The sequence below is a fragment of the Falco punctatus genome, assembly GCF_963210335.1.
Source record: "Falco punctatus genome assembly, chromosome: 9".
NCBI lineage: Eukaryota > Metazoa > Chordata > Aves > Falconiformes > Falconidae > Falco > Falco punctatus.
The window spans coordinates 45,203,610-45,219,900 of NC_137589.1; the positions used below are offsets into that span (position 1 = coordinate 45,203,610).

Consider the following 16,291-nt stretch of genomic DNA (forward strand, 5'->3'; position numbering starts at 1 on the left):
TGCACTTTGTGTTTCCAGAATTCAGTGTTAAGAGTTTTTGGCCTCTGGTCTGATTTTCCTTTTGTCATGTCAAGTAATAAAGTGGAAGAATTAGGTGGCTGATGCACCTTAATGCAGCTTGGCACACAGCAACAAAGAAGATATCCCAGACTTTCAGCTAGCTTCAGCTGTGTGATGTTTTAACTTTGAAAAAATCAAATCCTGACTGTGATCCCAATGTGAAAAGTCCATGGTAGAGTACTCACAGTGCTTAAACTCCTGCGTGTAGCTAATAGGTTGCTCCAAGGGAACAACTGGGTTGCCTTGGCTGGACAGTGATGAACAATTAGAGATTGCAGCACCCAGGTGTACTGAAGAGTCCATAGTTACGTATCCAGGTCAGGGAAAGTAGGCCACAGATCGAAATGGTGAATCTTAATAGTCCAAGTTGTAGTTTCTTGGTAAGGAGGACATTTCGTGCAGCTTACATCTTAAGAAAGACGATGTTTTCATGACTGTTCTGCTGGATGCAAAAGAGGGAGCTGCTGCAGCATGGTCCAGAATGAAAATGTTCTGTTTGTTTGCAGGCTATGAAACAGCCAGGGGCTGGAAGGCAACGTGAAGATCTTTGCAAGTGTTGGGGTATTTAGGATCTGGGGTCACACTGTGCTGTTTATTCCCATTAGTGTGTCTCTGCCTCAGGACCCTGCAAGAGGGTGAGAGGTCTTGGTTTGCATCTAATTCCTGATTGAGAAACACAGTGACCCAAGCTAGTTTCAAAATGAGCCTGCGCACTGCGGAGGAGGTCATTCACATGTTGCATGGGTGAGCAAGGGAGAGCAAATTTGCTCTTCTGCACGGACATGCGCTCTGGACTGAACTCCCAGGTATGGAAACTGCTGGGTGGAAACATTGGCTGAGGGTTTCTTAAAAGAACAGACCCATTGGGCTCATTCCTGCAGAAATGTGAAATTCAGCAAGCGGTAACTGGGAAAAGCAATTTCATTTTTGTGAAATGTGGGTGCGCGCTTTGTTTTCATCCTAAACGCTCAAGAACCTGTTTCTAAAATGCTCCACCAGCCTCCCCTGGTTGGGGTCTCATTGCTCACCTCCCTCCTTCAAGGCTGTTAGCAGGCAGCAGTCCCTTCAATTTGGGAATTTAACAAGTAATTCTAAAGTGGGACGTCGGAAAACCTGTGATCCTATCTACCATGTCTATCCTATCAGATGTGGTTCTGTGCTTTCACTGCCTTGAAAACAAAGGGGAAGAAAGTTGAACACATGGTATCCTCAACTAGAAAGGGCTTTGCTGTAAGAGGATATTGAGTTGTTTTGTAAAGCCCAATATTACGCTTGAATTATGCCTGAATAAGGAGAAAGGACATTGTTAAAGAGCCCTAAACATTGACCATAGTGGATCTTCTTTCTTCCAAACCCTTCAGTAGTGTTGTTTTTGGCTGTTAATGATTTGGTATTGTATTTATAAGCCGGCAGGGTAATCCAGAGAGCAGCAGGAGGGGCAGTTGCCTTAAATAAAGCTTTACAATGCTGCTAATTAAAATGATCCTTCCTCTCCCTGTGATGACTAATGAGACAGAAAGAAGAACTGGGGAGGGTTAATGAAAATGTTGCCATGAGATTCCCTATTTTTAATTGGTCTTTTTAATGTTTTAATCTTCTTTATGGTGTGGGGGTGGAGAAGGAGAAATTTTCTTTCAACCTTTCTTGTACTGCACCCAATAGGTTGTAATGCATGGCATTTGAAACGTGCACCTCTAGCTATATATTGAGAGTCTGCAACTAAAAGTCTAAGACAGAATCTAGCATTGAGATGGAAGAAGCAATTTTGGACTTAACTGAGAACAGAAACAAGAAATGTGAAACCTGTTTTTAAGCTCAAGCTTCCAAAACTCCAAGGGAGCATTCATACCCTGAGGACTGAGGCTAAGATCTATTGTGAAGGATTGGCACCGATGCTCAATATTATTTAGAGCTTTAGGTCATGATGCTCTGTTAAATGCAATATTTATCCCATGAGCATGTCACAGTTCACCTCAGATGTCAAGAATTCAATTAATATTCTATTTAATAGAACACACCATGACCTAACCTTTTAATACTCTTAGTGCGTCTGAGCCCTCCTTATTAGTGTCACTCTCTAACTTTCCTTCTCAGCTGATGCCTCTAGCAACAACTGGGATGGGGAAATTGGGAGCAAGGAGAGAGGGGAAGAGATTTAAATTACTTTTGGACCTTACTGTGAGGATTCAGCAGCTTTATCCCTTGTAAAACCTGGTTCACAGGGGGCTAGCCCACCCCACTTTTCCCATTTTTATGGGGTTGACATCTTGCAAGTTTCAGCTTTCTATCGCTTCAAAACCACAAAAGGCACGGCCAAATTTTTCATGGTTTGAGCTGGTCCAGTTTTTTATTGAAATAGCATTGCCCCTGCCTCACACCGCATTACCAAACTTAGGGTTCCGAGGAAACCATCCTTGTGAGCAACACCTGCAGGATTAAATCTTTGGGTTGAAATTTTGTCTGTGTACTATGACGGTGGGTTATAAACACTCAGAGATTTTGAAATCAGCACTGCAGAAATTTCCCTGCATTGCATCTGAAAATTGTCTCTGAAAGTGATATCCCTTGAATGCATCATGATTTTTCAGATCAGGCTAGAAAATTGCAAGACCCCTTCTGGCCTTATGTCTATGAGCAGACAGGGCTGCCTCCTTTCCCCTGTCAGTAGCAGCAGTGCCACAGCAGCCCAGCTCCAGTGGGGTGTTGCTCAAATCAGGGGTGCAGGACCAGATTTTGCTGTCCTTGTGTCACCTCTAGTGGGCTACTAGGAGAAAGCCCTAAAAAACAGTAAATTGTCCGTTTCAGACCATGTGAAATAGAAGACAGGCTTAGTAATCTGATGGGGTTTATATTTAGCTTGTCTAAAGAATAGAATTTATTTTAAAAACTCCTAATTGGGATCTGCTTCAGCCCGGTACCTATTCTGTGCAAGACCTGCGTAATGCATTAGAAATGGAAAGAGAGTGAAAGCAAGTAAGTGCTTTAAATTATTCTGTGTCATGTAGCCTTTACAGTTTGAGATGTACTAAATAGCAAAGGCTTTTTTTAAGACAGCATTTCCCTGACTTCAGCCAGATGGGTAGGATGGGGTTAGCACAGTGGAGAACACCTGCCTGCAGCTGGGAGGGGGCCACGCTATTACCACACCTGTGATTTCAGTAAGATTTGTCGAGAAGATCAGCCAATAAATACAGAGTCTGTTCTGCAGCTCCTTAGAGTGGGAGGAAGAACAGACATTGTGCCAGATATTTTCATGCAACTATATTCATTATTTATGCAGAAGAAGAGATATTTCAGGAAAACAGAGCTGAACCATGAGTGACAAGGTATCTTTCCAGAGCATAGGGTGCAGGAAAATTGCACTGAGGTTGACAGCTTTTTAATGTAGAGTCTCTATTTCACTGAATTACTGCATGTTGGCATTTCAAAAGTACAAGATGACCTATTTATTAGCTGTGAATCAAACAAATTACATGCTAGAAAATAAAAAAGTTGTATGTTTCTTCCAGCTGGTAAGATGCTTATCCTACAGAAATAATACATACATAAAAGAAAACCTGCAAACAAAGGATCATCAATCACAAGGCACTAAATTTAATGTCGTAGGACCTATATTCATCTTGTAATATTGCAATCATATGTGCTTGCTCCCTTACATGTGATGTAATATTAAATGTATGTGTGTCATAATACTTTAAAATTTCACTATCCTTGCTCCACTTAGGCTCCTGTCATCTGCTTCCCTTTTTGAAGAGGAAATACTGGCTTGTAAACTTCGCTTCAACAGCGACATGTATCCTAGAGCACACAAAATGACTTGCTGAGATCAAGCTTTCTGTATTCCTAGCTGACCTCTTCAGGCACATGCCCACTCCATGTACAAACTGGGGTCAGAGATGTCCCTGTCCTGTCCAGTCTAGTCCTACCTCTCAGTACATGCAGCACTTTTTACCCCTCAAAAATCTTAGCCAAGCTTGAACAAGAGCTCCCCAACATCACCTGTAGTGCAGAAAGCAGAAAATTAGGAAGTGAGAATGTAATTGCCATGACCAGCAGCAACAGACTAATTTATACAATATGAAGTATCTGTCTTGCTATGCCACTGGATCTCCAAGATCCAACCATTTTTGAAAACCCAGCCAGAATTCATTTATGTAGAGGGATTCCTACAATATGTGGAGAAGGCCTGGGAACATTACCCATCCAATGTCTCTCAGTTGCACAGGGATTTGCCTCTATTGTCCATCTAATTGATGCAAAACTACTGTTCTTATTTTTCATTTGATAATGATGCCGTATTTCATTGTTGCATTAGAGCTGGCATCACCCCGTGGCTTTCAGGCAATACTTGTAGGTCGGCAGTAGCTAGTGAACGTCGGAGCCAGGGTTCTGCAGCGGCTTCCCCAGCCCGCCCTCAGCGAGGCAGCTGTTGCTCAGAGAAAAGCACACTGTTTACTGCTGCTTTAAAAATGTAACAGAGGCGCAGCCAGCCCTGGGGCTTCTCTATGATGTTGTAAAATAGTAGGGATTTACCCACAGCTTCCAATACAGGGAAACCACAGGTTGCTTTTATGAAAAAGCTGAATATCAATATCCAGTAGAAACTAAGCACCACATATTAGGCACGTGTCTGAGCCTGGAAGGAGGTGTCCTCTCCTGGCCCCTCTTTGCCTACCTGCTTGTAAACCAGCACTGCCAGAACCTCAGGAGGAAGGTAACCAGCTACCAAACTATAAACACCAGAAGCTGCCAGGCCGTGCAGGTGGAGCATTTCCTTGGGGGAAAGGCAGAAATGGGAGGAAAAGCTGCCGAAAGAGCCCAAGTAGCAACCCTGCACTTTGCCAGAGAGGCAAATGCCACATCTGAAGGAAATACCCTTACAAAACACAGCTTGCCATTTGGAGAGTGGAAATTCAGCTTTCCCCCGGGAACCTTGATATCTGGGAGCTGAACAAAGGCCCAGAAAGAAAAAGCTAAAATTGTTGGATTTGGCAACTCACATTCAAATTAAGGTGGTACAAGTTCCTGCCTTCCCTCATGTTCACACATAAATAACTGTAGAGAAGTTGCAGGAGCAACTATCCAAGCCCAAACCTAGAGCAGCACTAAATATAGCTTTATGAATGTATTTCATATACCTTTTAGCCCAGAAAGTAAAAACTTTTATTTACTTTCCATTTTTCACTTCCAAGTACCAGAGCCATCGATGTGAAGAGTAATCCCCACACAAAACCACACTAATGCATGGAATCTGAAAGGGTGCAGAGAATCATTCAAGAGAGACGTGACACATACACCCAGTTGCTACAAGTATGCAAGAGTGTAGAAATAATAATCTGATGTACAGATTGATGCAGGCCACCAGCAGTCTGTAAATACAAAAGTCTGCAGTATCACAGAGTACGTGGCCTCATTTCCTTCCTTCATCAATCCCTCCTGTTCCGCCATCCTCTGTAGCAAGAGCACAGAGTCTCGGTGTCTTACTGCGTGGCCTGGATGTTGTTTTCCTGATCAGAGCAGCAGGCTTTGTAGGGAAGATGAAATGATTGCTGACTCTTTTCTTCTCATTAAGTTTGTTTACACTGTGGACCATTGAGGTTTCACTGGCTTTGTGTCTCATGTACTCTGCTTTGAGAATCCCCAGCATTCATAAAAGTAAAGCCAGCTAGACCTGCACAACTCTTACATTACTTAGAAAAAGTCCAGTATGAACTTTTATCACATATGCATCATTTGTCTTTTTTTTTTTAATAAAACTGAAAACCATAAAAATGGCTGGGTAGAAAGAAGACTGCTGCTAGATTTATCCTTAGACCTGGCAGTTATTGTACCCAAACCCATTCTGGACCAGCAGCCTCCAGAATCAGGGCTCCATTAGACCCCAGTGACTATGGCCAAGAGCACCAAACTCGTCCTGACTTTGCAATAACCCAACAGGCATTTGACCTGTGTCCAGAAAAGGGCAATGAGCAATAACCTCCCAGTACAATTATCATTTCTGCTAATTCATCCATGTGGAAGGGAAGGGGAGGACAGCATTAAAAACTGCTGGCCCAGCTGACTACCCCAGAAGGAAATGGAGAGAAGGAAAAATATTACAAAATTCCTGTCAACTTATCTAAGATCCATTAGCAGAGGCACATGGTGAACTTTATAACTGTGTCTTTGGCTCTGCCACTTTGTCCTTCTAGGACTGCAAAGCGATGTCTTTCACCAATCGTAAAGTCACATCAGCTTTGCAATTAATCAGCACCACTTGGATATATATGGATAGGTTCTATCAATATAATTTTCAGACATCAGTATAGTGTATACTTCCTCACAATAGCTGTATAAAGTGCATTTTTAAATAAACACTGATCTAAGTACATTTGCAATAGAAGCAGGGCAGCTATTTCAGCGTGGCACATTCATTCCGAGTTAACACATAGGATCTTTGGGAAAAAAAAAATCTGTACATTAGAAATATTTAATTGACCACTTGATATTATTCCAGTCCCTCTGTGTTGAATCCTGAATGGTAAAACTTAACACGACTCTTTTTTGCTTGAATTATCCTCCTGTTCTTGCATATATACAAGCTGTGTGCTGTAATGCAAGACTCATACATTCGTCTTAGTAATTTATCTCATTTCCTTTGGAATGGTGTCCCTCAGTGGCTCAGAGAAAGTGGAGCGGTTGTTTTAATAGATTTGAGTTTTATCTGCCTCTCTATTTGCAGCAGGGCATAATAATAATAAATTATGATACTAATAAGTAGGTTGTGCAGAATGGACTACAGTGGTACCACTTCCCTCCCCCTCCAAAAAAGTAATTTATGGGTACATTCTTGTGACTTTAGGGGTGTAATAAATTATCAGGGTTCGTTTTTCCATCCAATTTGAGGCAGTGCAGCTGTGTTTTGCAAGCAATAAACTCTCTTGTTGTATTTCTTAGCTAAGCACTGAAAAACACAGTGTGATTTTTTTCCCTCCCTTCCCAATTATTGTTGCAACGCCTGGTAGCTTCTCTGTAGTTAAGGGTTTGCCAGCGCTTCTATTATAAACCTCAATTTTCAGGGCCCTATAACTTTGCTTTTTTAAATCATAGAAGGCTAGAACTTGGTGTACATCTCTGTCAATCTACATGCTTTTTTAACTGAGGAGAAAAGCAAATTTTTTAAGGAGTCCAGAACTCCCAAATTGGAGCTGTGTGTGGAAGTCAGAGACACATGGATGCGAGTAGCTGGTAATGTTCGGATACCTCTTCAGCTCCTGAAAAGCCTATGAGTGCCTCTTATTTTGGACACATCTTGAGGCAGTATTTGGACCTTAATTATATTTTTGACACAGTGGACGAGAAGGGTAGCACCATGTGCGCCTCTGCTGTTGGAAGTTTGGGGATAAGGATGAGTCAGCCATTTGCAGAAGCTCCCTCCTTAAAGATGATGCCTTGCCATTGAGTGCTGGCCCAATGGTTCAACGTGCCGAAAATACCGCAAGTGTAAAGGCAACTGTGACAACTCACCCTTCCAAAGCAGCAGCTTGCAGGCTTAGCCAACCGTATCAACTAAAATACTGTCACAGGGTCTCTGAATTCAAGAAGAGGTTAAAAGGCTTTTTGGACCTGGTTCCCATTCCTGATACTTGCCCTCTTCGCATTCAGCCTGACACGAGTAAGGGTCAAAAAAGGAAGGAAGAAAATGAGAAGATAGCACAACACTAGAATTACACAGTCTCTCTACTGCAACCTTGGAGACCCAGAGCTGGGAAGTACAGCACACGCTCAGCTCTGCCAGGAAATGGTGCATTCCCTCCCCTCTGCAAAATCTTATGGAATGGGGGAAAAAAACCCACCTAATCTTCTAATACTACTTTGTATAGGTACAATTATGGCCTGCTTGCATTGTGCAGGCACTACTCTGCAATAGGGCACCAAATACCTTCTAACACCAGGGAGTAAACCAAGAGTAGAGTAAAAATGACTCTGGGTTTCTAGGGTGCTCTTAGGGGGAGCATCATGGCAGGGAAGGAGCAGCTCGCAGCCTCTTTGTGCAGGTTGCTATTCCAGCTGCTCCCATATCAGGCTGTACAGCACTGCCAGACTAATGCTTCTGCTAAAGCAGCCTTCTACGTGATCAGCAATTAAGCTGTGAAGTCAGCCCCTTAATATTATGTTAACATAGTTCAGTATATTAAATGTAAAACAAGTCATAATTTTTAAAGGTACCTCGGCTTACTGAGTTTAAATGAAGGCAGCAGTAGGACTATCACAGCCATATGCAAATCACCTGCATTTTAAAGCTAACAATAGATTTTGCTTTATTGTTTTGGCATTTAACGAGTGGGAAAATAATAAATTAAGCCACATGGGGAATCCCTGGTGCTTTTACAAACTGAAGCAGTGCCCATTTGGAGAGAGAATATTCCCCATTTTTCTCCCTAGCTGCATTTCTCTTAACCCACCACCTTATTAAAGCTTATAGGGCAAAATTCTCCTCTCATATTCCTCTGCAGCTCTTAGTCCACATTCAGTCTCCCTGCCTTCCTAGCTGTCTTTCATCCTGCAAGCTCTCTCCGCAGACAGGGAACAGAAGAGTAAAGACTGGTTGGGCCATAGGGAGTCAGAAGAGAGATGTTGTCATAGTTTTAGGAGGGTTACAATAGCTATTAGAGCACGGACAGCTTTTTCTGCCTGTTGTAATAGGGGATGCAGTCAGCAGCTGCCAGTGCAAGGTCTATGGAAGAGGCAGCTGCGTTAGGCTCTGGTCAGCAGTAAGCGTGATCCGTGCAGGGAAAATAACAGGGCCTCTGCAGCAGCCTGGTGGGCCAGCATGCCAGGTACCAGCTATGACACCAGCGCCAGGCTCATGGCTTAGTGGGTGGTGTTTGCTTGGGACTATATAGCCAAAAGAAGGAAGCGGGTGAACATCTTAGCAAGATGACCCCTGTGGTCTGAAGTACTTTTGAACAGGTTGTGAGACTGTGTCACACAGGGCACAAGCGGGGAAGAAAAAAAAAGTAAAAAAAAAAAAAAAAAAAAAAAGTGGTATTTATTTTAACTTGCTCCGCTCTTACTCATAAAGCCCTGAGCCAAAAGTCAGGCTTGGCTGTGAGGATTATAGATCGTAGAATATATCAAGGTAGAAAAGACCCATAGGGATTATAATCAGACTGATTGAATAGGCAGGTGTTGATCTTGCAAATGGCAATGCTTAGCTCTCTTATCGGTAGTCATGAAACGTAACTGAAGGCAGATCATGTCGTAGCTGTTGGCTCCTGAATGTCATCCTAGATGTGTCTTCTCTAGGCCATGTTATTACACGTCACCAAAAGGCAAACACACTACTTCACTGCCCACACTGCTCCTCTGTGTGAACAAAGCACAAATGTTGCTTGTGCAGAGCAGGCACACAAGTACATTCAACGTGCTTCCTGTGTTATCTGTGAAAAGTATCAATTATACATGTCCATGAACATACCCTTGTGCCTGCATTCCCCCAGCAATGCTTTTACCAACACCAAAGGATGCAACAGAAATCAGGAGCCAAGGTAAGCCAGCCGGCCTAAAGTTAACCCAACGCTGCAGCATTAACTGGTAACAGAAAATTGCCAGGGAGAGTGAAAATTTAAACAAGACAAACAACAGGAATGTAGAGAAAATACTTTGAATGGAAACCTCCAAACCTCAGACAAGTTTAGAACATGCCTAGGGATAATTCATCAGCTTCCATCTCATGGCTGTGTACAATCTCTTAGAAAAGCCCCTGCAGTCTTGTCACACACGTCTGTTTTCCATCAAATCTGCTGTTTGTCCTATTCGATGTATTTCATCTGTTGTGTGTAATGTTTGCACTTACATACGCACTACATGGGGAAATTGTAGATAGAAGGTTTGTGCAACCCTCTGAATCTATGAAGTGCTGCGCAAGGATTATGGTTATTTTCATAATAATTCCCCACCACTGGCTATGTTTGAAGTCAGGGTTGTCTGATGGCTGAACCAGACAAGCAGAACACACGCAAAAAGCCCAATTAGCTTCTTATCAGCAAAGCTCTTACAAACACTAATGCATTAATCATTGTAAAACTAAGGGATGGGCATTGGTCTGCACTCCTGGCTTAGTTCAGTTGGGAGGTAACTTGACTGACGCTGAGAATTACATGACGAAACCTGTCTGTTCATCCCCACTGTGCAGGAAAGGAAACAGAAACAAAGGCAGAGCACCTCACTGGCCCTCCTGATCTCAGCCTACCATGTCCCTGTGTAAAAGCTGACCAAGTGTCAGCTCAGGAACAAGCACCTCTGAGGCTCAGGTCCAGCTGAGCATCAGTCCTCCATGCGATGCTTTCTGTTACCCTGTTAGAAAATCTAGATGCTGCTTAAAACATGGGAAGTCTAAAAATGACATGAGAACAGACAGGGAAGGGCTAAATAGCAAAATGTTCGGTTCTGTAAGAGATGAACAAACACAGAAAAGCAAGCTGGCTCTAGGAAGAGCTTTTCAGATTACTTGAATGTCTCTTAAGAAATGGATTAAAAATACAGATTCCCCCTATTATTTTTCAATAATAGAAGTACAGCACAGAACATCTCACTAGTGCCACAAACTACTTTTTCATTTCTGTTTTTGTTTCATGCTTCAATATCTTCTTCCAGCTGCTCATGTCTCCTTTTCCTTCTTCTCACTTTGATCTATTAGTTTTCCCCAGAAATGGGGTTTATAAATCATTGTAATGCAGCTCTGGGAAAGACGGTGCTTAGTGCAGGGAGAAATACATTGCAGCTAACAGCCACGGCAGGGAGGAAAACTCTCACCTCGTAGTGGGGCTTTGGCGACAGGTTACTGATGGCGCTGGGTTATTTTATGTCTGCATTCGTGCCATCAGGGGCAAGGCCGCAGGGAGCGCTGCCTGTACCCCCTTTGCAATATTTCAAGCTTCCTTCTGCAGGCAAAAACAAACTGCTTGGGGGCTCGCAAGGGAAAGGGGGGAGGAAAAATGGCTAGAAGAAGGGGAGGGGAGGCAGGACAGGTGGGGATGGATCACTTAGTTCCTGCTTTTGCACAATCGCATCTTTTTAAAAAGAGACATTTGTCTCTTAATGCACCCTGGAAAGATGCAAATTTAATGCAAGTCCCATCTATTGGCAGCAGTGGCAGGATCCAGCTCACCCATGACCATTTCCACCCCTTTCTGTTCCCATTTTGCACTCAGGAAACTGTTGCTGGAGGCCCATGGTCAAGGCTGACCCCAGCGTCACTGGATGTTGAAGTCAAGGGGGGGTTCTGTAGGAGGACCCCCCTCTGGCACTGCCCCAGTTTAACACCCCATGAGAGCAGATGCAGACACACCTGCTTATGGCGTTCAAAATTCTTTTTGTATTTGAAACCTAAGGACTGGGCTTCTTTTTCTAGTCAGGTTTTTGAAAGCTGGCTACAGCTATTCAAAAAATAACCTAAAATATGAACGGGGAGCAGTGCAAAGCTGAGCACCAGGTCAGTGAGCAATCCCAAAACCACCTCTCCAGGTCAAGCTGGTGGAAGGGCTGCTGTAGCATCTGTGGCACAACACTGTGGCCAGCCTGGGGTGAAGGTCTGAGCATCCCCCCAGCAAAGGGAGGTCCCCTGAACTCCCCTCCTGGGAACAAGTCCTACGTGCAGGAAGCCCAACATCATCATACGGCCAATGAGACAAACCTCTGTCAGCAGAGTTTTAGGTATTTATCTCCTGCCCTGGAATGCAGCATGGATTAGGGGAACCTACTGCCAGGCCTATTTAATTAGGGAGGAAATCTTCATAACCTCCTAAGAGCAGCACAATCACACACAAGCTACCGGCTCTTTGAAGCACATGCTGTGTTTTTAGGATCACCAGCTCCTAATAAGACCACCCCAGGCAGACGCACCATCCTCTAGTTTCGAAAGCACACAAAAGAGACACCATGCTGGAATCTTACCTCTATCTTTAACAAAGCATTACCCCCTCCTCACCCTCTTCCCCATAATTGCCTTGTTATTGTCATTGGTGCCATTGTTCATTGGCTCGGCCGTAGAGAGGCCCGAGGGAGCAGTTCTGCCTTAGCTAAACCAATATCTCCTGCAATAACCCCCTGCAGTTTCCCCTTTGCTATCCCATGTTGAATAAATCCTCCATCTCTGTTTGCTGAATGATCATAAAGATATGATTGAAGTTTCAGATTTATGGTTTCCTTCGAATCAAGGAGCAACTCCAATAATGCCAGAGCCTGTTTGCTGACTGCTTTTGACAGGATATATGTAAAGGGAGATTTGTAAGAGCAGAAACAGGAATGTTAAGATTAAAGCGAGGTATTTTCAAGACACGCAGTGCACACATATGCAGCCATGTGTCGGGGTTGAATTCACACACACGCTTCCAGAGCATACTCCGTGCAAGGACCTCACTGCAGTTCCCAAGCACCCTGCAAGGCAGGGTTGTGCGCACAATATTTTACTCTAACAGCGAATCTGTCTCGAGTAACCACACAAGGGACCCACAAGAATTGGTTGCCTAGTAAAGGAGGATCCTAACTAAAAATCTCACACAACTGTACTGAAAACTACTCTAAAGTGGTTGCTGAAGGCTGGGAGAGGGCTGTATATTAAGGTGGTCCTTACTGTCAGCTTCACCTTCCACATCCCAGGAGTTCCTTCTGAACTGTGTTAATGCAATACTCTGCATGCCCAGGATGCTCTCTGGGGAGCACAGAGAAACCCTCTTGCTCCTGCGGGAGAACATCCCAGCCATTTCATCTCATCAAAGCACCAACATCCAAAAAAGTAACTGGGGCAAAAAAGTAACAGGCAAAAGCAGCTGCCTCGCAAGGACACCCAGCATTGCACCTTCCCTGTTGAGGCAACAGCCTCTAAGAACAAACCCAGGTAATCTGGGGCATGATTGTGAGCTTCAAGCTGGGGGTGGTTATCCCCTTCCCCCATGCTGGGTTTCAAACCCCTCCTTTCTCCATCAGCCCATCCCAACAGCATTTAGCGAGCCATCTCTGTCATACAGCTGTGTCCCAGGAACGACACACCATGGGGCACATCGCTGTTCAGATGCAGGTCACTATTAGTCTTTATGAATAAACCACCACAAAGCTGCACTGAAATCAAAGTTTGTGACTTTGATGCCGAAATCTGAACAGAGCATCCAAAATGCATTCCGTCCAGCCCTGGGGCCACAGCACTTGCTTTTCCCTGATTCACAGCCATTTATGCTCATTCTCATTTCAACAAAAACCTATAAAACTCTTACAGCACGATGCAGTCCTAAATTAAATGCACTTTAACATCCCTATATAACAAGGGAGTCTTTGCGCTTTTAAATTAATGCATATAGCTGAGAAAGGGACCTTTCCTGGAAAATTTATTCCACTGTATTTGGAGACAGAAAACCCCACCTCATTCCACCTTCTCTGAGAGCAAAGATTATTCAGTGTGTTATAATGAGGAATTTGTAATAACGAGAGTGTTGTGTGTTAGACTAACTATGAAGCGAACAACAGAAGACTTCTGTGAACGGCAGTGTTTGTATGATGTATGGTAATATTTTTCCTCAGTGCATTACAAAAGAAAAAAGCAAGATAAAAATATCTTCCATTTTCTCCCTAATTTGTAGTTTTCTGGTGTTAGCAAGGCTTATAAGACACATGCTCCCAATTAGCTGCTCCTCTTAATTTAAATGCTTCATAAATTATCTCCTGCGCTTGTGGATTATCACTTCATAATGCGAGTTAGCATTTAAATAAATAGCTGCGATGTAGGAAATTAGAGAGGTTTACAGTCTGAGGCAGCAGCATAATGAAGGAAAATACCACAGCAACTGAACAGGGGTTCAGAGAGATGTGATGAGACAGAGAATTTTTTCCCTTTACCTTTTAGCAACCAAATTTGGACTGCAGCAGGGAAAATATGGGTCAGAACTCCAGCAGAGCAGGAGCCTTTCGTAATGGCTGAGCACGAAGGGAACATAGAGAATTCTTAAGCACATAAAACATCTGATTTAGCAAATATGATGCAATTACGAAGTGACTTTTTTGAGCCAACTCTTGGTTGCCTCACAAGGTAGCCCCTTTGAAAGCAATTGGGCTACTCATGTACGTCACCTGAGCAGTATCTGACCCCTTATGTTCTATCCTTTCAAAAAATATAGGACTGGAGAGAAAAACAATAGAACAAAGTGGAGCTGAAATTTTATCGAGAAAATTTCATGGGGAAAGCAACAAGAGAGTCAGAGGTAGGATTATGGGGAATTTTAGAAGTATATAGAACTTTCAAGGGTAACAAACATTAATTTGTAAGCCAGATAAGTTTTGCCACATTTTTAGCACCGTTAATAAGGTCAACCCATAGGCAACAATTGTTTTTAACCATTGGCAGCAACTTCCCAGCACTATTTCAGCCCAGTTTCACAATTACTGCAGAAAATTAGGAAGGCAGGGTGGGGAAAAACCTCCCAAAAACTCCTTGGGGGACTAAGGCTTCACTCCAGTGCTTACTGGTCTTTACTTTGGTATCACCGCTTCTTTTTCTGCCATAGGAGAAAACTCTGGGCAAGATCCTGCCAGCAGTCAATCACACATGACTGCCACTGACTTCTTGGGCAGCTGAAGACACAGAGGCACTAGCGGGCTCAGGACCCTTTGGTGTTTGTCTTGCACAGAGCCCAAGGTTGAGCACTGCAGCTCCCAGGGAAGTTCAGCTATTACAGCTCACTGCTTGCTCACAGACAGAAGTCCCAAGGTGTCAAAATCATGGATATTTTTTCAAAACCACATGAAAATCATAGAAGCCTTGACAGCCTTGACCAAAGTCCAGCCTTAGGCAGGAGTAAAGTTATTAGTTACCTTATTTCCCAGAGAAAGTCTGACACATTAGGATTTCACAGTAACTGGCTGTAAGTGTAATGGGCAGGGTGTGATTTTGCTCAGTAGGTTTTGCAGTTAAATTTCAGCATGTTGAATACATTTTGCTGTAGGACAGAGCGAATGATTCAGGTAGATTCTTGCATTAGCACAAGACCCTCTGTGCTTGATGGGAGTTCTGTCTAACTGACAGCACAATTTGGGTCTTCATTGTATTTAATATACTTCAAGAGCAGGGGTCAAATTGTCTCAACATTTACATCCATACAATCCTGCTAATCCCGGGAGAACTGCAGAGTGGAAGCTCAGGACAACCTGTAACTGACTCAATTTTCTCTGCTTAGCACCTTCCAGTTATTTTTTCAAGCAATTGCCCCAAAATGGTCTTGGTTACAATCCCAGCTCTTCCCCAGTTGATAGGATGGAACATAGGCAACTGGGCTGAAATCCATTGGAAGGAGATTTCTGCCTGGACCTCTCAGGACACGCTGGTGGAGCCTGTAGCCATTCCTTGGGGAAGATGCAGTTCACCCTGCAGAGAGTTCAAGTCAGCACAGTAGGATCCCTGTTTCATCCTGGTTTTTTTTTATTCCAACACGTAGTGTTTAGAAAGTAAAAAAGGGACTCGTCCCACCCCAACCAATATCTGAAGGGTTACAGGAGCTCTTCATCCCTCAGAATTTTCAAGCAGTAAAAGTTCTGTGGGCCAAACGGTACCCACGCTCACAGCTCTGCAATGGCCCTGTCCTCTGTGGTGTATTTGCATCTCTGTTACCATCACTTTGTCTTCTGCAGTCCCCAACGAATGGCCACAAACGCCACTGGCTGCTTCTGTGCTTAGAGCCTGATAAGCCTCTTGCTGGAGTATGAGACACAGAACCCAACTCTTCTGTCCCAGCTGTAAGGGCTCTTCATGTCTAACACCTTGCAGATGTGTTGGGTGCTGAGTGCAAGAGGCAGGACTGGAAATCCCAGGACTAGATTCCTTCAGGGAGATGGTGCCACTTTTTACAGAATCACCTTTTCTTCTAAAAGGGCATTTTAAATAATAAAATTGGAAGCTGCTGCATATATCTTTCCAACTGATCTACTAATCATATTTCTTCAAATTTTATATCCCTGACCCTTGTAAAGGGATTGCAAGGAAGGCGTTTTTTAAGCTGCATTTTAATAAGTCAATATGAAAGCTCAAAATTATTTAAAGCTTCTTAAATAGGATTATATTTGATTTCTTGTGGGAATAGTGGGGGATAGTCTAGTAAAGACATTCTGTCCTGCTGAGGTTTTATTACATTAAAGAAACAGCATCCTTTTTTAACAGCAAAAACTTTATCTATTCTCTAATGAAAATGGAGATTATTCTGTACAT

At 43.3% G+C, this 16,291-nt stretch overlaps 1 protein-coding gene across 1 annotated transcript in view; it reads left to right on the plus strand.

Annotated features, from left to right (window-relative positions):
* The window catches only part of CFAP77 (cilia and flagella associated protein 77), a 63,715-nt gene that overhangs the window by 12,384 nt on the left and 35,040 nt on the right, over positions 1 to 16,291 (plus strand). The window lies entirely within an intron of this gene.